This window comes from Hyperoodon ampullatus, assembly GCF_949752795.1.
Source record: "Hyperoodon ampullatus genome assembly, chromosome: 16".
Taxonomy (NCBI): Eukaryota; Metazoa; Chordata; class Mammalia; order Artiodactyla; family Ziphiidae; genus Hyperoodon; species Hyperoodon ampullatus.
This window is the reverse complement of record NC_136929.1, coordinates 9,231,241-9,252,665: the sequence shown is the minus strand read 5'-3', so window position 1 is coordinate 9,252,665 and position 21,425 is coordinate 9,231,241. Positions and strand designations below refer to the sequence as shown.

Sequence of the window (21,425 nt, the reverse complement as noted above, 5' to 3'; positions counted from 1 at the left end):
TTCACATGAAGTGAGAAGAAATAATACAGAGAAATTTTGTATATGCTTCATCTAGTGTCTCCTAATGGTCACATCTTGAATAACTATCTTTTTTTTTGGCCGCACGGCTTGCGTGATCCCCCATCAGGGATCGAATCCATGCCCCCTGTAGGGGAAGTGCAGAGTCCTAACCATTGGACTGCCAGGGAAGTCCCTTGCATAACTGTTGTACAATAATACAACCAGGAAACTGATGTTGATAAAATCCATGCATCTTATTCAAATTTTGCAAATTTTACATGTGTGTGTATTTAATTCTAAAAAATTTTATCACATGTGTAGATTCATGTGACTACTATCATATTCAAGACAGAACAATTCCATCACCACAGGAACCCCTCGTGCTATCCTTTAGCAGCCACCACTGCCTCCTTCCTACCCACTGTCCAACCCCTCTCTAACCCCTGGCAACAACTAATCTGCTCTCTACAATGTTGCTGTGTCAAAAAACATTACCTGGGGCTTCCCTGGTGGCACAGTGGTTGAGAGTCCGCCTGCCAATGCAGGGGACACGGGTTCGTGCCCCGGTCCGGGAAGATCCCACATGCTGTGGAGTGGCTGGGCCCGTGAGCCATGGCCGCCGGGCCTGCATGTCCAGAGCCTGTGCTCCACGACGGGAGAGGCCACAACAGTGAGAGGCCCGCGTACTGCAACAAACAAACAAACATTACCTGAATGGAATCATATACTATGTAAGCTTCAGGGATTCGTTATTTGACTCAACATAATTTCCTTGAGAGCCATCCAAGTTGTTGCACACATCAATAGTTTCTTCCTTTTCATTTCTGAGAAGTGTTCCATGGTATGAATATACATATATTCAACCATTCACCCACTGAAGGACATTTTAGTTGTTCCCAGGGTGGGGCTGTTATGAATAAAGGTTTCATTTCTCTGGAGTAATGCCCAAGAGTGCAATTGTTAGGTTGTATTGTAAGCACACATATGGCCTTATAAGAAATAGCCAAACTGTTGTCCATAGTATGTCTGCACTACTTTACATTGTGTTTGTGAGATTAACCGAACTTGATCATGTTGTATTCTCATACTTATATGTCACTGGTCATTTTGGATAACCTCTTATTGATTTTTTAAAAAAATTTTACCCTTCAGTTTGTTAAACAAATTCCAAATTGATATTTATATTCTGTCTCTGATGACACCAAAATCCAAAATTTGGAGTCCTAACCTAATTTTTGTTGTTTCTGTTGAATTTCATTCATGGTGATTTATTTCCTGGTGTGTTTGATTTTTTTTTTATTAGGAGCTCATATTTAGTTGACCTTAACCTATGGGGAAACTGGAGGCCATACATGAGGATGATTTCCCTCTGGAAGGATTGCGTTTGTCTCTGCTGGGAGTCAGAGGTACAACCTGCCTGGGGTGCTTTTAGCTCCTTTCCAGTGCCCCAAGTTTAATTTAGGACTCAAATTCCATTCCCCCAAATTGCACTTATTTCACACCTTGGTCTCCCAATTAAAAGTAGATATTGATAGGATAAAGTAAGCAGGGAGACAGCAGAGTGGAACCAAGTGCTGAGTGCTTGGGACCATGGCATGGCACCAACAAAGGAGGTAGACCCAGTTGCAGTCCCTCAAAATGCACATTGAGCCCTGCATAGGAAGAGGCAGAATAAAAAAAATAAGTATGAGGATTCAGTGTAAAAAGGGTCCTGTAAGACCCAACTTGGGAATGAAAGGTTTTCAGAGGCAAACTAGTACCTTCTTTCAAATTTTACCTAAGACCAACCCTGGAGAAAGCCCTTTTTGGCAACTTTCAGATATTTGAAAGTCTCCTTTCCAATCTTACTAAGAGTATTAAAATAATGAGACCTCGTTTTGCTAGAATCCCAGCCCATCTAAACTGAGTCATGTCAGTTAAAGAGCTACTTTAGGTAGTGAAGCTGTAAGTAATGTTCCCTGAGACCAGTGTGAACTAGAGCAGTCTCCACTTATGGGGTTTGTAGCCCAACTCTTCCATGAGGCCACAGTTACTTATCCTGAGCTAGGGGATATTTCCATGCACATAGAGTTAGCCAAAGCTGGATACTATATTAAGTGGCCTATTTCCATGTCTAACAATCCTTTTTGTTGCATAAGTATACTGAAACATAAACAAAAATGTAAACTCTTGGTTATATATCCCTCACCAAGTGGCAGAAGCCTGGGTCTACCAGTGTTTAAACATTTCTATTTTGAATATTTTCAAACATACATAAAAATAGAGAGAACAACATCATAAACTCCCATAGACCCACCACTCAGTGTTAAAAATTTATCAAGATTTCTGTCATACTTAGTTTACCCCTTTTGAGGTTCTCTTGTTTGTTGTGTTTTGTTGTTTTTTTGAAATGGGTTATTGTTTTTGTTTTAGCTAAAAACTTTTAAAGTTACAGATGCGATATTTCAACGCTAAATCGTGCAATATTTATTACTAATATTATGAGTCAAGAAAATTATCTCCCATAAGCACAATACCATTATTGTACCTAAAAACTTTAACACAATGCAGGCTGCATAATAAGGATTTTTCATAATTTTTTCAACCTGTCCTTTATAGAGGATCATTTGGGCTATTTCTAGTCTTTTGCTTTTATGAGTAATTATCAGACCTTTCTTGACTAAATAATTCCTAAAAGAACACAGAAGTTTAATTTTACTTTGAGGCTCCTCCTTCGAATATATGCTTGTTTTACACATTCAAGTCCCCCTGTATGTAACCTGCTCTGGATTTTGGCAGGAAGAGTAAATATGTTTATTGAGAGTATTTCTTGAAATGCGCTAATGTGTTTTGGTTTCGTTGGGTGAAGATGACTGAAGTCAATGTCAGACAGACAAATGTGGCCAAAAAAAACATGTACTTTACAAATAGAAAGCAAACCCAGCCTCTGGTCATCCTAAAAGAAAATGTAGTTTGGATTGCTTCCCACTGATTTTTAAAAGAACAAATCTTGGAATGTTCTCAATTTCCTTACAATCTAACATTTATTGGCTTCCATTTCCGTGAGTTCTTTTTAATCAAATGAATCTTTTGAATATCTGAGTCAGTGTGAGGTCAAGTGGCAGATTTTTAGATTCACCATTTGTTCAGTGAAATGGAACTTCTAAAAGACAGTCAGTAAATCACTCTGTCACTTGAAAAGTGAGCTAGAGGAAAGATAATGGGAGTGGTAAGAAAAATTATAAAATGCCAAATATATTCATTGCAATTCATTCATGAAACAGAAGAGAACCAATTTCAATCTTTGAAGCATAATTCCAATATAACCTTTCTTTTCTTTCACTCAAGGAGCTCAGAGAACCAACCTCAGCTCAAATGTCTCTAAATATAGAAAATCAGTTTAACTTGGGAATATCGGCCTGTAAAATGTTAGCAGCCTTTTTTTAAGCTTCTGGAGTCCCAGTTTTCACATGCACACTCCATGTCTAGTATAAAAGGTGAATATCATCGACTCTCATTCACCCAGGGCAGGGCCTCCTTCCTCTCCCTGCCCTGATCTCTAACAGAATCCATCAGAGAGCAGAACAGCTTGTGGAAAAACCCAGGCTCTGGAGTTGGGCAGAGCGGCATTCCAGCCCTTGCTTTGACACTCACTGGCTGCATGACTTTGGATAATGTATTTACCTTCTCAATATTACTTGTGCCACTATATAAAGTTGGATTATAATACCTGCCTTCTAAGGTGTGGCGAGAACTGAATTGAGTGGTTCTCAAACTTCATTGTAATTTAGCATCACCTGGGAAGCTTTTAAAAACCCAGATGCTCAAGCCTCATCCTAGACCAATAAAATCAGAATCTCTAGGGGACACCCAGGTATCACTATTCTTTGTTAAGCTCCCCCAGTGATTCCATTGTGCAGTCAAGTTCAAGAACCCTATTGCTCTGGTATATATAAATATCTAGTATACTACCTGTCCCTCAGCAGACTTTGTATGTGGTGACTATGACTATTATGTCCTATCAAATTTCAAAACGCCTTCTTTCTTTCCATTTTCTCATCTGGGATGTCTCCAGACTGTTAAAGTGGGTAAAATTTGATATTAGAGCTTCCTTGCTCTCACCATCATCCTGTTTTTCCCTTTGAGATTTCCCTTTCCTTTCTTATCACCCACTGACTCCTTTAATAAAATAGCCAGCTAGGGAACAATATTCAATATCCTGTGATAAACCATAATGGAAAAGAATATGAAAAAGAATGTAGGTATATGTATAACTGAATCACTTTGCTGTACAGTAGAAATTAACACAACATTGTACATCAACTATACTTCAATAAAATAATTTTTAAGGCAAAATAAAAATAGCCATCTAATACCCTGAGAATTAAACATGCCAAGAGAGGATAGAAATTTAATCTCTCCAAGTAGAATTTCATACAGCCTGGCCTCAAAAAGTGAGATGGAGATCAAGGGGTCATCTTGGTGATATCTCAATAATAACCCTTGTCACCGCTTACTGTACTAGGATAACCATGGGGTTAAAATTTATGATTCACCATTTCCAACTCTATTCAGTGACACAGTATAGCTGTTTCGGTTCCTTTTTCATACGATTCCATATTTTTATTCCAGTTCTTCTTTGTGCAGTGCAGTAAAAACTGTCGCCGTTAATTTCACATCACCATTGTCATGGGCACCATGGCACGTGGCCAAACCAACACTGCAAGCATCTGACTTGAGACACATCCATTCCCAGGGTTGCCAGACTGTGATTTGTTTGCTTTTAACTGAAATGAAAATATACGTTAATTAAGATGAGATGATAAGTGATGAGTCTGTCCTTAGTCAGAGAATTATTGCTTCAAGAAAACAAGTTGTAGTATTGCTGCATGCATGAACCAACTCGTTTTTATACTGACATGCTTTATAAATGTGTGTCAACCATCCTCAGTAGACTTCTCACACAAAGATGAATAACTTTCTGCAAGGCTTATTAAATCAATGCGACGATTGAAAATTGACAGATGAAAAGTTGAACCTCCCAAGTAAGCCAAACATTCGAACTGAGCAATATGAAATTCCAATCTCTGCCTCTTTAACATCTACAAAGTCTTCTATCAGTTTTTAGCTCAGACTAATAACACGAATCGACGAATAAGTTTCATTCTTGTTGAGCCATCTCCAAGTCCATGAAGATAAGGTTTTGAGGGAAGGTGTACAGCAGCATTTAGTTTCTATTGTTCTGTGTTTGCTGTTCAACTGCTTCAAAGAGTAGTCGACATGTACACACTGCTATATTTAAAATAGATAACCAACAAGGACCTACTGTATAGCACAGGGAATCCTGCTCAATATTTTGTAATAGTCTAAATGGGGAAAGAATTTGAAAAACAATAGATACATGTATATGCATAACTGAATCACTCTGCTATGCACCTGAAACTAACACAACATTGTTAATCAACTATACTCCAATATAAAATAAAAATTAAATTAAAAAAACACAAAAAAACCATTAAAGTTGCAACATATCTAAAAAAATAAAAGAGTAGTCGACATTCATATCAACCATTTCACAGCTCAGCTCCCTGCAGTAAGTGGATATAAGAGGAAACCAAATTTTAACTCGATGTCTAAGTACCTTTGTTTTGATTGCCTCCTCTTTACTCCATAGGTGAGGGAGGGAATCTCACCCAATGATTTCAACCCAATTTGCAACACCCAAACTGGACAGATGGGACTGGCAGTCGTTTACTAGTCACATATACTCCCAGCCCAAAAGAAAAGGACACCGTGCCATGCAGGGCCACCCTGGGGGTGCGCTCTGGAACAGGGTGATCAACCAGAGGCTGGGAGAGGCAGGTTTTGTAGTAACAATAGGGTGGGTGACCCCTGGTTCCAGGGGGAGGATGAGATTGGCTTGTTTGAATAATTCTGGGGGCTGTCAGAAACCTGCTCCTGAGGGATAAACAAGCCCTGTGCCTTGCTCCCGCAAGGAGTGAAGTTGCTTGGCTGGGGGACCCCATCTGTGGGAGCAGAGTAGGGAAACTTGCAGTTCTGCCACTCAAGGTCCTCCCAGTTTTCCCCACATGTCAAGCACACAATACTGAGCTTTAACTTAAGGGCATATTCCAGGACCTTATACATTGAGGGCTGTCCAGTCACTTGATGGGATAATGAGAGGGCGAGGTGACCAGTGGTTGGCATGCTCAACGGGCACTTCCTTGTTTAACTGTGTATCTTTCCCATTAAGCTGGAAACTTCCTGTGGACAAGGGCTGTGTCTCTCTCGCTTCCCACTGTCATCTCAGCTCTGCACAGAGCACAGTACATCCATTCATTAGTTGATTAATGTCTTCATCGGCTCTGGAAGATCCTCTGATGTCACCATTTTATAAATCTGATTCGAGGGGGCTAGTTCAGCTTCATGTTGACAGAGAGAAAACATATTAACTTCACCATCTTGTCATCTTCAATTTTGCAGCATCGCCTAATCCTATCCTACTTCATAGAGCTCCCGGGAAAACAAATACTAAGTTTCAATTTCTTAATATTGTTTTTTGACATGCCTGTTGAGAGTCTAAGGGCTACGAAAATATAACCTTGGCAGAAACAGGGAATAAAAAGAGCCAGTCTCTAGCCAGTGAAAGTGAGGGTGATTGTGTTGGCTGATATATGCCAAGAATCCTTTCCTCCAGTGCTCACTGCAGATGTCAGGAGTGGTACACGCCTTTGTGCTGCTCTCTTCAATGTGTATAACTCTGGAAAATGAGTCAGCCTGTTTGCTTCCCCCTTACTCCCTCTTTAAAATTCAAAGGCAAGGCCCAGCCCCAAATACTGTTTCTTAAATGTTGACTCAAGAACAAAATATGCTGAGAGACCATTGTTTAAAGTGAATCTAGCAAGAGCTGCCCAGAAAAGAAGTAAAATAATGGACACCAGTATCCAGATGGCTTTTCTGGTGAATCAGTTGGATTAAATCCTATCTAGTATCCACAAGCTTCCTTCTCATATATTGTAATTTTTCACTGTTTTGGCTGATACAATTTCAATTAATAAAGTATACATGACACAGCAGCCACTTGAAAGTGATATCAGTGAGAAGAAAATGATCTGTAATGAACTGTTTCAACCGATTAGAAAATATTTCACTCTTCACAATTTTCCCCCTACTAATTAATCCTTAGTGGAAAGAATTCTGAAGACTTGAATCTCCATTTTATAAGCTATCTGGGCTTGGAGATCACAATCTCTCCAAGCTTCAATTTCCTCATCTGTGTAAAGTGGGGACAATAATACTTGTCTTGCCAAGTCATCTTGCAAAATAAATGAGATAGTACCCCTGAAAACACTTTGCAAAGTACAGAATGTTATGTACAAATGTTAAGATACTATCACACCAAAAGTTCTTTGGTATTTTCATTTCATGCTTTTTCCCCCCTGAATCCTCCAGTTATTTTTCTGTCAGTAAGTGAAATAAAAACTAAAATGTTGCTATCACTACTGAAGCTGATCTCTGTAATTTCACTACTCCTACATGGGCAGCCCAAATGCAATCTCAAACTCCAAACCCAGACTCCAAACAGAACTCGTCTATGGAATAATGATTAGAAGTTTGGTCTCCAGACCCAAGTGCCTGGATTAGATTCTTGTTCTGCTGCCTCCTTGCTGTGTAGCCTAGAACACATCATTTAATCTCTCTGAGTCTCTGCTCCCTTTACCACAATATTGGAATCATAATGGCTTCTCCTTCATAGTTCTGATGAGCATTAAATGGATTCACATATGTTGTGTATCTAGACAGTGCCAGACATGTGGTAAGCCCTCAGTAGATCCAGTTGTTATTAGCTGTATTACCTCCAGACTCTTTCCACCTGCTTCTCCCCCGACCTGGTGCCCTAATATCCAGCAGGTTTCCTGTATCCTTGGGGACCCAAGGGCTAGAGCCTCCTATGCTGCCATCTTTCTGATATCATTCCTCATTCCTCGATTTCTAATCCATTTTCACTTCCATCTCCTCTTTCTCCTTTTCTTTTTCTTTTTTTATCCCCTCTTCTCTAATCAGTGTCACCTGGCCCCAAGTACTTTCAAGTTAACAATGCTTTGTAAAGATACTCAGATACTTTGGGTGCACAAAAATATTGCTAGTCAAGTTTAAATGGTATTTAGAATTGATATGAAATGAAGGTAGTCAAACTTAAAAGAAAATTAAACTCTTCCAGGGTAGTCTCTTAATATTAGGAATCAATTTTTAGACAAACAGCATCTATTACTGAATGCTTAGCTAGATTTGGAAAGAAACTCTTAGTTTCTTTATGGTTTAATCCAGAGATGTCTCTGTATAACCAGAATACTCAGTAAGTAGTACACGAATAATGACACTAAAGCCAGGGCCAGCTATGTAATCTGCCAGGTCCAATGCACATTGAAAATGCAGAGCCCCAGCTGAATGGGGGAATCAATCTTCCCTTCCCACCAGGTCCTCTACCCCAACCCACAGCCAACCACCGACCCTCAGGGACTGCAGCCTCCTCCCAGGACACAGTACCTACGTGGGCACTGGGCAGTACCTGGAAGGGGATGGACCAGAGCACCCAGTGCTGCTCCCCTCCCAGACTCCTCAGGCGCGTGCAGACACTGTCCATCCAGGTGCCCACATCCAGGCCCCCAGCCAGGGGAAGGCGATGACAAAACGGGGGCTTCCTCCCAACCAAGCCGTCCTGTCAGTTGCTGCCTCGACTGAGAGTGGGCAGGGGCGGCCCAGGCACCAGGTAGCCAAGAATCCATCCCAGGAAGGGGGAAGGAGGTGAGACAGGCAGAACCACGTGGGAGCCAGTCTCGAAGCCCCCAGCACGTGCTCCCTTCAGAACACAGGTTCGAAGATAAAAGTATTAAGATTTCAAGACAGCAATTACCGAGCATTATACCCCAAGCACAGAGCTCTTCTGAGTGAGTTCAGTGCAACTGCACTTGTCACTGCCGAGGCAATGTAGTTAAACATCAACTGAAAAGAACAATAAGTATATTATCCATCAAAGCTAAGGTTCTCACTACTCAGCCATAAAAAAAAGAATGAAAGAAGGCCATTTGAAGCAACATGGATGGACCTAGAGATTATCATAGTAAGTGAAGTAAATCAGACAGAGAAGGGCAAATATCACATGATATCACTTATATGGGGAATCTAAAATATGATACAAACTGACTTATTTACAAAACAGAAACAGACTCACAGACATAGAAAACAAACTTACAGTTTCTACAGGGGAAAGAGCAGGGTGGGGATAAACGAGGAGTTTGGGATTAGCAGATACAAACTACTACATATAAAATAGATAAACAACAAGGACCTACTGTATAGCTCAGGGAACTATATTCAAACCATAACGGAAAAGAATATGAAAAAGAATATATAAAAGAAATGTATAAAAGAAACTGAATTACTTTGCTGTACACCTAAAACTAACACAACGTTGTAAATCAACTATACTTCAATAAAAAATTAAAATTAAAAATTTTTTAAAGTTAAGATTCTATTTCTATTCTTATCATTAACTAGTGTTTACTCAGTACCTACTAAGTCTTGTATTGGAATTAACTAGGATTGCTGCATTTTAGAAAGATGGAATCCAGGTACATAATTGCATGAAACAACCTTTCTCGAATAATATTGGATTATTAGGATACTGATGATAAGAAAAAGGAGGAAGAAGAGGAGGTGGGAGAAGAAGGAGGGGAAAGAGGGAGGGAGGAGAGAAAAGTGGAACAAGGTGGAAAGATCAAACAGAGCTCATATTTTTAGTAAATCCCAACAGTTCCTACTAATTTCTTCTTGCTGATAAAAAAAAAACCATATAATATGTCAGTTAGGCATGATTAGACAGAATTCAGACAGAATAATGTCAATTGTTTATGTCATTAGTCACATAACTAGTTTAACTTGCTCTGAGTTTTCCTATTATAAAGCAAATATAACACAGTTTACTGAAAGCATTTTACCAGGCTCTAAGAACACCACGAGCTATTACTTTTGTTTCCTAGGCATATATTTATGCAATTTTATTTTCAGTGTGTTTAGCTTGTTTAAAAAAATACTTAACAATGATGTTTCTGCAAATGTTCTTATTTACAGGTTGAGCTGCAGTTGTAAAAACTCATTTTGTTTGCATCTGACTTTCAGAATTTGTAGAATGACATTTATATTAGCTACCCCCCCCAAAATGAGTTATGTTTTACTGCTGTTATTACTATTATTGGCTCTAAGCAAGACAGAAAATCAAAGTTAATCTAAAGAAGCTACAAAGATTTTTAAAAATTTTTTATTGGAGTATAATGTTGTGTTAGTTTCAGGTGAACAGCAAAGTGAATCAGTTATACATATACATATATCCACTCTTTTTTAGACTCTTTTCCCATATAGGTCATTACAGAGTATTGAGTAGAGTCCCCTGTGCTATACAGTAGGTCCTTAGTAGTTATCTATTTTATATATAGTAGTGTGTATTTTTAAGGATGTCCATTTTACGTGTTACTTGTAATGATCTTATTGAATACTATTAAAGTACCAGTCCAGTTGTCTGCTCTGCCTTTCCAGTTTTGATATTAATTTATGACATATAAACACATTTTTAAGAGACTTTTTTCCTTACCCTACAAAGAATCGTGACTGTTGGGTATATGGGATGAGCTCTGATGACTGTTTATTGAGTGCCTACCATGAGTTGTATATCTTCTAAATATCATGTAATAATATGACACTCACAAGAGCCATTTGATGTAAATGCTACTCATCCCCACATTTTCTTGTTTAACAGATGAAAAAACTGAGGTTCAGGTAGATTAAGCAATTTGACCAAGGATGAAACAATCCCTAAGTGGATTCAATCCATTCCTGAACGACTCCAAAACTGTTGCTATTTCCTATCTGCGAGGCTGCCTTCCTTCTCATGGTGGATAACTTTATATTTCATCCTGTGAGACAGTTGTCAAATTTTTAGTGTGAAAAGAGGTGCGGTACACATTTAATAAGCCTCAGCATTTTCCAAAATAAGCTTTCTAACATCCCTGATTACATATGCATAAGTTTTGACGTTCTTTCATTGAGCTTGAATGTAGGAGCTCTAATGATCAGTACCCTCAACTCAAAAACAACAGTAGTTTAAGCCTTTGAAGTCTCTGACGTTGGTTCTACTTGAGTCCCAGTGGGGGTAGGGTGGGGGGGGTGTTGGTCTAGGTTAATCGTAGCCATCTGAGGGGCTAGGACCCTGAAGAGGGGAAGCTTGCCTGGCAAATGAGAGTGTCCTGCTTTATGACGAAGGATCGGAAAAAGACAGGTGGTGCCGCTTCCACTGTTATCCACCAACAGGACAGTTGGATCTTTTCCCCTTGTTCCATAAGTGCCTTGGGAGTGAGTCTTCAGATCTATCAGAGCATGGGAACCAGTTAAAAGAGAACCAAAACGGGCAGTTTCTGATTCCCTTAGCTAACATAGGAGCCGAGTTGAAGTTTCTTCATGTATAAAATAAATAATTTGGACTATGATGCCTTTAATTTTCTCTAGTCTAGCGTACGGTGCCTAATACAGCACCCAACAATACACTAGGAATTAGAATTTTGAGCAAGTAAATGTCTGAGATTTTCAATGTTTTGAAACAGAGAAATTTTACTTCCCTATGACTGTTTTTAAATGTTAGAAATGATCAGTATGTTCTACAAATATCTACTCAAAAGCTCAGGGAAAAGAATTCTTTTCAGAAAAATCACTTCTATAGTTTATGTATTAAGAAAATCTATTTTGAGGAAAAAAATTGCCAGTCTTCCATTCCTGGCAATGTGAATGACAGAACCAGATAAATTGCATATACACTCTGACAAATTTTTCGGAGATCTATCACTGTATTATTTAATACAGTTAAACAACAAGGAATCTACCAGGAAATTGTTCAGTCAAAGCTATGAAATGTGTGGATGCAAACCCAGTCAGTTTTAGAGGAAATCTTGAGCTATGAAACTCCAAGTCCTGATCTATAAAACATCAACCACACACCATGAATACACAGAGGTACCATAACTGCCAGAAGACAAAGGATGAAAACGTCCAATAAGACTTTTTCATTGTATAAGTGTTTATTACAACACAGATTTTAGGGAAAGACACTTTGTTTTTTAGCAGGAAAAACACATTTTTCTTAATTATAATAATTCCTGTGAGCATCGTCTGGTAGGTCTCAGGGCATTTAAATATGCTCTGTCAGTGTAAAGACTATATAAGCTGTATTAAATATTTATTTAATATAGTAATTAATAATCTTTTTTGAATCACAGATCCTTTAAGGGAGGTGATGAAAGCTCTGGATCAAATTTTCAGGAAAATAAGCCAGTTGTGCCCCAAATTCCAGGTGATCCATGGACCTCTGGTTAACAATCATGTAGCTGCAAATATTCAGGAGCTACTCAGATCTTTAAATATATGGATATTTACTATATATTATTTCACATAGTATAATATAATATATATTTATCTTCTGCAACAGAACAGTTTGAGGCTATTTTGCAAAGGGAATCACATTATATAATAATTTATTACAAAATTAAAATTACAGGAAATAAAAATGATTTAAACTTTATTATCTAACTAGCAGGGTTTCACTGATCTCTGATGGATAATATAATAATATAATAAAAACCAGTAAACAAAGAGAAGAACATTTTCATAATGAGCAAATTTAGAATATATTAGGATTTGAGGAAACTTCTTTTCATGGAGCATAATATATCGAATTACCATGAAACAAGAGAATATAAAAACTTTTTTAAAATTCAGTTTGCTTAGTTTAGCATAAATGACTTCAAGATGGTCACTAGTTTTCCACCCTTTGCTTGACTGTGACATCTGTCTAATTTTAGGGGCAAGGAACCATTTTTTCATTCGTTCACTTTGTCAAAAACATCCCATTATCTCCCACGAAAATGTGGACCGTCCAGGCTCAAAACTCTCTTCAAAACCCGACCTTTACCTTAGTGCCATGTGCTGCTGCAGAAGAGCAAGAATTCCTTCCAAGAAGAAGAAGCTGAGAAAGGAGGATCACCATATCTGGCATGCTTGTGGGTGGAAATACAGGTTCTTCAAGGAGCTGCTTTATCTGCTTCATCTTTCTGTCTTTCCCCCATGACAACTCCATGGTGACTCATTCAGCAAGGAGGCTGACTGAAGACACACGCACACACGCACCCACACACACACACACACACTATAAGGTTCCAGAACTTCAGCCTTGCACACAATGCACACTGTGTATAATGGTCTACAGAAGCCAGTGCTTTTTCCTGCAAAGAGCAGCTGCTCCATGTTTTTGCAGGGAAATGAAATTCTTTTCTTGTTGCTTTTCCTCCTGTAAGTTAGAAGCAAACACTTGCCACCTGGACTCTTTCTGGTCTTCAGCTTCTGTTTGATGCTAAAGCAAGCCTGGTAGGCCAATGGGTAAAAAAACATGCTTCTAAGACCCAGACTAAAAATAAGAGTTAGGCTTGTTCATGTTTTACTCATATTACTGAAACAAACCACATTACAGCTTTACAATTTCAGGACCAGCCTTTCAAAATCAGGGAGGACAGCCAATCGAATTGCCTAATCCTGGGTGAATATTTCTTTCTTTGAATTCTTCCAGTAATTCTACATATAGCGCTTTAAGGTGCCCTATAACATCAGTGTGTTTGTAGCTGTGTGACTTATTAACCAGATCATATAACACCTCTCTGATCATTATACACATCATTTCCTTCCTCATATATCCAAGGTCCTTAGGAATGTGTCCATCCTTCTGTTGAAATGAGCGTCAAATATGTGATTTGCTTTTAAATCTATTTACAAACAGCACGTAGATCATAGACTCTTTAATTTCTCAAGCTGGTTGAGCAGAATTAAGAATATACAATTCTTGGGCCTCCCTGGTGGCGCAGTGGTTGAGAGTCCGCCTGCCGATGCAGGGGATACGGGTTCGTGCCCCGGTCCGGGAGGATCCCATATGCCGCGGAGCGGCTGGGCCCGTGAGCCATGGCTGCTGAGCCTGTGCGTCCGGAGCCTGTGCTCCGCAACGGGAGAGGCCACAACAGTGAGAGGCCCGCGTACCACAAAAAAAAAAAAAAAAAAAAAAAAAGAATATACAATTCTTTATGATGAGTAAATGAAAGGTCACATAAGACACTCAGCGTAGTGCATGAAGGTACCCTGCAGGGCCTTGATCAGTTGCTATTTTGGTTGTTATAGTCTACTCATCAAGCTCAGTAATTTGTAAGTTATAGGAGTTCAATAAGTATTTGGCTGGATAGATGAGTCAATGATTGAAGAGAGAGTTATCTCAGCCCTGCAAACAGATTTTTTGAAAATAATTGCCTGGCATCAATAAATTAATTAAGGTTTGCTGGAGAGTTTTCCATACACATTAATATTAGAACAGAGGAAGATTTTATGGACTATACACTCCACTCTAGCGAGGTTTAAAAGTTCACACTAGTCCTGGGACTTCCCTGGTAGCGCAGTGCTTGGGAGTCGCCTGCCAGTTCAGGGAACATGGGTTTGAGCCCTGGTCCAGGAAGATCCCACATGCCGTGGAGTAGCTAGGCCCGTGCGCCACAACTGCTGAGCCTGTGCTCTGAAGCCCGCAAGCCACAACTACTGAGCCCACGTGCCACAACTACTGAGGCCCCCACGCCTAGAGCCCGTGCTCTGCAATGGGAGAGGCCACCGGGGTAAGAAGCCCGCGCTCTGCAAGAAAGAGTAGCCCCCGCTCGCTGCAACTAGAGAGAGCCCGAGTGCAGCAGTGAAGACACAACACAGCCTAAAATAAATACATTAATTAATTTTTTAAAAAAAGTTCACACTAGTCCTGATAGCTACGTGTCTTCTATTAATCCAGACTAAGACCTACTCTTTAAAAATCATTGATTAATATGATAGACGACTCAGTAGGAAATGTGATCAATGGAAACTTCACTCCGGATTCTCAAGGGACCATAAGAAGCTCATTCACTAAAGGTGAGGTGACCCTAAACCCTAGTACACTATTTTCTCCAACTGACGAGAACCTGATTTTTAACACAAAAATACATAATATGCCTATGTCTGCATTCATTTAAGTGCAAGAATAAGGAAATACAGAACATATTAAGTATATATTGCTTACATTATAAGGAAAGTTAAGTATAAGAATAAGGAAATATATGCAACCTGGGTTGATGTAGGTCGTGACTAGAGACCAAGCAGTTGATTGGGAAGATGTTGAAAACTTAATTGCTATTATAAATAAATATTGTTAGTTTTATACTTCATTTGAGAAGGGCAAGCTTTTACCTCACCTCAGGTATTAAAATAATATTGAGTGGGCCTTGATGTCTAGAGGAAAAGATGTTTTCATTTCACTACCATGTGAAATTATAGGTTATTTTCCTTTATTCCCTGATCTATTCATTCAATCGATATTTACTGAGTACCTACTAGTTGATGGGAGGGTAGCTTGTAACCAGCCCCTTGTATGTGTGGTTCTTATGTGCTGTGATTATTGAATTGGCAAGACCTTGTTATACCATGGGGGCAGAAAGATGAACAGTATGTAAAAGTTAAAATTTCACAGGAAACAGGAAGTCATTCATTTTGAGAAAAGGGATCTTTCTGAGCCCAGCCATCAGAAACAAACAGGAGGCTTTAGTTGGGCAGAATTCAGTATAAAATACTATGCCTGGAAGACTAGAAAGGTCCCTTGGCCTGAGTGTGCTACAAATCAATACAAAGGAAGAATCTACTTTCTTTTGGCAAATTCGTTGGTCCTGGTTCTACATAAGAAGGATTCAGAATAAATGTTAGGGTCCCGTGTTGCTTGTATATCTGTTTCCTTTGAGACCTCAGCTTATCACTAGCAATCATCAGTTAGCAGGCAAGGAGAGGGGACAATGTCTTGCATACACTTTGACCAGTTATATTTGGAATGCTGCTGGAACTCAGAGGAATAGTAAGTGATAGATTGGGCTATGTCGGGATGTCATTACTGCGATGGGATGTGAAGACTGAGCAGAAGAAAGTAAAGACATGCTAGGAAGCAGGAACAGCATCAGCAAAGGTACGGAGGTGTACAAATATTTGTTTTATTCGGAGACTGATAGTGAGCAGACTGATGTGGCTAGGAAACAAGGAGAGGAAGTAATAGATTAGCAAAACCATTGTTAATGTCTTTAATAGTGGAAAAACACCTTCCTTAAAACAGAAGTTTTAGATGTGGGACCTTGAACAAGCACCCTAACCATTTACGACCTCAGCATCCTCAACGACAACAGAAACAAAGGAAGGCAGATAATCTCCAAGACTCTTCTCAGTGTGAAACACTCAATGATTTAGGAGACAATCAAGTGAAAAATGTACCTTAATATAGTGCAGATATTTATTCAACAAGTTTTTGTTATGTCATAAACTACACAGCACAGTGGGGAGAAAAGAAATGAAACCAACACCGAGGATTTTTAGGGCAGTGAAAATGTTCTGTATGATTCTATAATGATGGATACAGGTCATTCATTACACATTTGTCCGAATCCATAGAAGGTACAACATCAAGAGTGAACCCCAATGTAAACTATGGACTTTCGGGGGATAATCACGTGTTAGTGTAGGTTCATCAGTGTTCTTTGAGGGGCCAATGGTAGGAAGCACCTACTGTGCCATTTTGCTGATGTCACCCTGTCCAGAGCCCTGCATGGGCCCTTCTCAGGGTCCTTCTCCAGCAACTAACATTTGAGTGCCCTTGCTTCTGGAATGGGGCCTATGAAACTGCCTCTTAAGGAAATATCTCAATTTACTCGGAGGCAAATAGCCTGTGAGCCACACGGTGAAAAACATTTCAAGCACAAAGCCTTCAAGTCAGACATGTCCCTTCATTTCTGTGTATTTGCTTTTTTGATAGTACAATAATTCCTGCATTAAAGATGAACACTGAATAACAAAACTACTCCTTATCTAAGATACATTAGGACATCCTGTCTTCAGGCCAAGTCTGAGTCCTCTATCATTAACTGTGATTGTTAAAGCAGAGTGGCCTCAATTAACCGAGAACATGCCAAAGCTATTATCAATACTAGATTGCTAAAATTGTTAACATCATTGGGAAGAGGAAAGAGAACTAAATGGGCCTTTTCAAGCAAGGAATTAATAAGGGGGGATGGCATCACTTGCCAGGAAAATAAAAGCTATTCCTTATGTCAAAACAGGCTTCACAAAGAAGCTTGAAGCCAAAGCTTGCCAGTGACAATTAGATATCAGCAATTCTACCATTATCCAGTTAGCAATAGGGTAAGTTCTCAAAAATGTGTTCTCCAGGCCAATAGCATTAGCATCATCTAGGACACTGTTAAAAAAAAAAAAAAAAGGTAACTTCTTGGACCCCTCCCAGCCCCACTGAGCGAGAAACCCTGGGGATTAAGCCCAGCAATCTGCATGGTAACAAGAGTCCTCTGACAAACACAATGAGTGCTGGTGAGGATGTGGAGAAATTGGAACCCTTGTGCACTAACACTGGCAATATAAAATGGTGCAGCCACTATGGAAAACAGTGTGGAGTTCACTCAAAAAGTTAAAAGTACAGCTACCATATGATCCAGCAATCCCACATCTGGGTATATATACAGAAACAGTGGAATCAGGATCTCGAAAAGTTATCAGCACTCCCACGTTCATTGCAGTATTATGCATAACAGCTGAGATGTGGAAACAACCTAAATGTCCATGGAAAGATGAATGGATAAAGAAAACGTGGCATATACATATAATGGAATGCTATTTAGTCTTTAAATAGAAGGAAATCTCACAATATGCAACACCATGAATGAACCTTGAGGACATAATGCTAAGTGAAATAAGCCAGTCACAGAAGGACAAATACCGAATGATTCCACTTACATGAGGTATCTAAAGTAACCAAAGTCAAAGAAGCAGAGAACAGAATGGTGGTTTCCAGGGGTTTGGTGGGAGAGGAGAAAATGGTGAATTACTAATAAATAGGCATAAATTTTCAGTTAAGCAAAACGTGTAAGCCCTAGAGATCTGTTGTACAACACTGTACAACCTATAGTCAACAATGTATTGAATTGTGCACTTAAAATTTTGTTGAGATTAGATCTCATGTTAAGTGTTCTTATTAATACAAAATAAAAATCCCCTGGTGATTCAGATACAGGCTAAACTTTGGGAACCCCTAGTGCAGAGAGAAGTCAGGAGCCAGCTATTTTGCTATGATGCTATGACTGAGAGTAAAACAAACAAACAAACAAGAAACAAAGCTAAACCCAAGTAGTTACAGGAAAGGATGTAAAAAGCACTAAGAAAAAATAAATAAATAAAAACTCCAACACAAATCAGATTTACATTAAGGAATCTGGTTATTTTCAGACAGTTGAATCAGATGTTTAACATTTTATAACATCCTACACCTACCTCTGGTCTGTGTCTTCCTCCCACTGGAAAAATCCTTCAGTTCAATTTAATTAGCATGACAGTTTACAAAGTGGGTTCATACACATTAACCCATTTGATCCTCATACTAATCCATGCACTAGGCAGGGATTATTCCCACTTTATAAGTGAGACAACTGAAACAGATTAAGAGATTTACATGAAATCACACAACTTTTAATCAGCAGAGCCAGAACCTGAATTCCAGACTTTGTCTCATTCCCTAATCCATGCTGCCTTTCTGTCGACTCAACTTACCTACATTCAGGAAATTCCTCCTAAAGGATTTAGTGCAGAATTTCTCAACCTTGACACAATGGACATCTGGGGCTGGTGAGTTCTGGGATGCTGTTTGCTGGGGATGGGGGCTGTCCCGTGCATTGGAAGATGTTGAGCCGCATCCCTGACCTCTAACCACTAGATGGCAGTAGCACTCTTCCCCCAAGTTGCAACAACCAAAAATGTCTCCAGACATCACTAAATCCCTCCAGGACCAGGTGGAGGGTAAAAATCACTCCTGTTGAGAACACTTGATTTAGTTTAACTAAGCCTCCATCAGAATCAGCTGAGAGCTTCTTAAACTTCAGATGGCTGAGCCCCACCCCCTGAGCTTCTGATTCAGTAGGCCTGGTGCAAGACCCGAGTATTTGCATCTCTAACAGTTCCCAGATGATGCTGATACTGCCAATTCACGGACCACACTTCGAAAACCACCAGTCTGAACCATTTGTGAGGTCAAAAAGTATATCCCTAAAAAAGATGTTTGCTTTTTTAAATATTTTGTTACAAAACAATGAATAATCAAAACAAGCAAAGATTGACTTGATCCACAGCCAGCAGTTCTATATACAACATCTTCCTGTACACCCACATGAGGTTTCCATGATTAATACATGGCCCTTGAATATTATTTAAACAAAAAGTACTCTGATGCTACTGACTGGAAAATCCCTCATACTTCTTACTTCCTACATCTCTATATGAAAATTTAAAATTTATTAGATCTTCAAATCCTCCTTGTGACACAGGAAAGACAACACTCTAGCTTTTTTTTTTTTTTTGCCTACCACAGTACTAGAGTTAGCAGGCCAGATCAAGAGATGAAATGAATAATTCTCTCTCAGAATTATGGGAAGGATCATATTTTATAATGAATTTAAAGTGCTCTCTGTGTGAGAGAGAGAGAGAAATTCTGAAGTCCTGGGTATAGAACTTCTGATAGATGTTATTCAGAAGATAAAGCAAATCTGTTTCTGAGGATAAAAGATTCTTTTACATTGCTTCCTGGATTTTAAGGAACTATTAATATGTCTCATTCAAGATGTCAAAATCTACCCTTTTAGGTTCCTTTAAAAGTAGATTTTAAAATTATTTTAAGGAGTTTTTATTTAATAACTCAGATTTATCTTTAGAAATTTGAACCTTAAAGTAAGATTTTTAAGGAAGTTTTAAGAGAATAAGTTGGCTTTTATTCAAAAATTTTAGAGTTTTCTAATGATAAGGAAATTGCCCATTGTAAATACTCTTGAAACAGTAGGAAGGCCAGGGAAGGGGAATTATCCCCTATTATGTGCATTTCATGGCCAGTCTACACAGGCAGACCTCAACTCTGTCCAGCAAGTTGGTTTTCAAGGAGTCTGAGACAGCTAAAGGTTTGAAAAGAAAACATTTCTCTAAGTCCTTGATGGTTAAAATATAGTCCATGGACCAGGAGCATCAGCATCCCCTGGGAACTTGTTAGCAATGCAGAGTATCAGGCCCCGCCCCAGACCCACTGAATCAGAAGGTGCATTTTAACAAGATCCCCAGGGGGATTCACATGCATTAAAATCCGAGAAGCTCTGCCTAGCAAAAGCTGGCAATTCTTCAAAATAGAGTTATTAAATAGGAAAAAAAAAAAAGAAATCTTGGAGGTTAGAAAAGGCCGGAATCGAATCCTTTTATAAAGGAAAGAAAACCAGACCTATTCCAGAAGCTCACAAATGTTTAGCTTTAAGCTATATTAGAACTGTTTTATTGAAGATGCAAAACTTCTCTGAATTTTTAGAAACTAAATAATTAATATGGGGGGTGTCTGTAAATAAAAGAATGTTACTTTTTCTTTTCATATGTACTCTCTTTAATTAAAAAATATAAAGGCTATAGCTAAGATTCATGGAGAATATCATAGTTAACAGAACTTTTTAACTGAAGTAGAATTGACGTATATTAGTTTCAGGTATACAGCATATGATTCTATATTTTTATAGATATTCCATAAACAAATATTATTAAATATTTTCTATATTCCCCATGCTATACATTACATCCTTATATCTTATTTATTTTATACCCAGTAGTTTATACCTCTTAACCCCCTTCCCCTATCCTGCCCCTCCTCCCATCCTCTCCTCACTGGCAACCACTAGTTTGTATTCTTTATCTGTGAGTCTGTTTCTGTTTTGTCATATTCATTCATTTCTTTTACTTTTTATATTCCACGTATAAGTGAAAACATATAGTATTTGTCTTTCTCTGTCTGACTTATTTCACTAAGCATAATACCTTCCAGGTCCATCCATCTTGTTGCAAATGGCAAAATTTCATGATTTTTATGGCTGAATATTCCATTGTGTATATATATATATATATATATATATATATATATATATATATATATATATATATATATATACCACATCTTCTTTATCCATTCTTCTTTATCCATTCTTTATCCATTCATAATATTCCATTGTATATATACATACCACATCTTCTTTATCCATTCATGTGGTATATATATATATATATATGCCACATCTTCTTTATCCATCCATCTTGTTGTAAATGGCAAAATTTCATTATTTTTATGGCTGAATAATTTTCCATTGTATATTTATATACCACATCTTCTTTATCCATTCATGTGTTGATGGACACCCAGGTTGCTGGGTGCGAGTAAACAGTGCTGCTAT

At 38.6% G+C, this 21,425-nt stretch overlaps 1 long non-coding RNA gene across 1 annotated transcript; it reads right to left on the bottom strand.

Moving 5' to 3' along the window:
• Positions 1-244: 244 nt before the first annotated feature.
• On the bottom strand, positions 245-13,028 carry LOC307065147. Its single transcript, XR_013811324.1, has 3 exons — positions 12,995-13,028; positions 4,536-4,766; positions 245-686 (listed from the first exon to the last, which is right to left on the bottom strand). It is a non-coding gene; the product is annotated as an uncharacterized lncRNA (long non-coding RNA).
• Between the last annotated feature and the right edge of the window lie 8,397 nt (positions 13,029-21,425).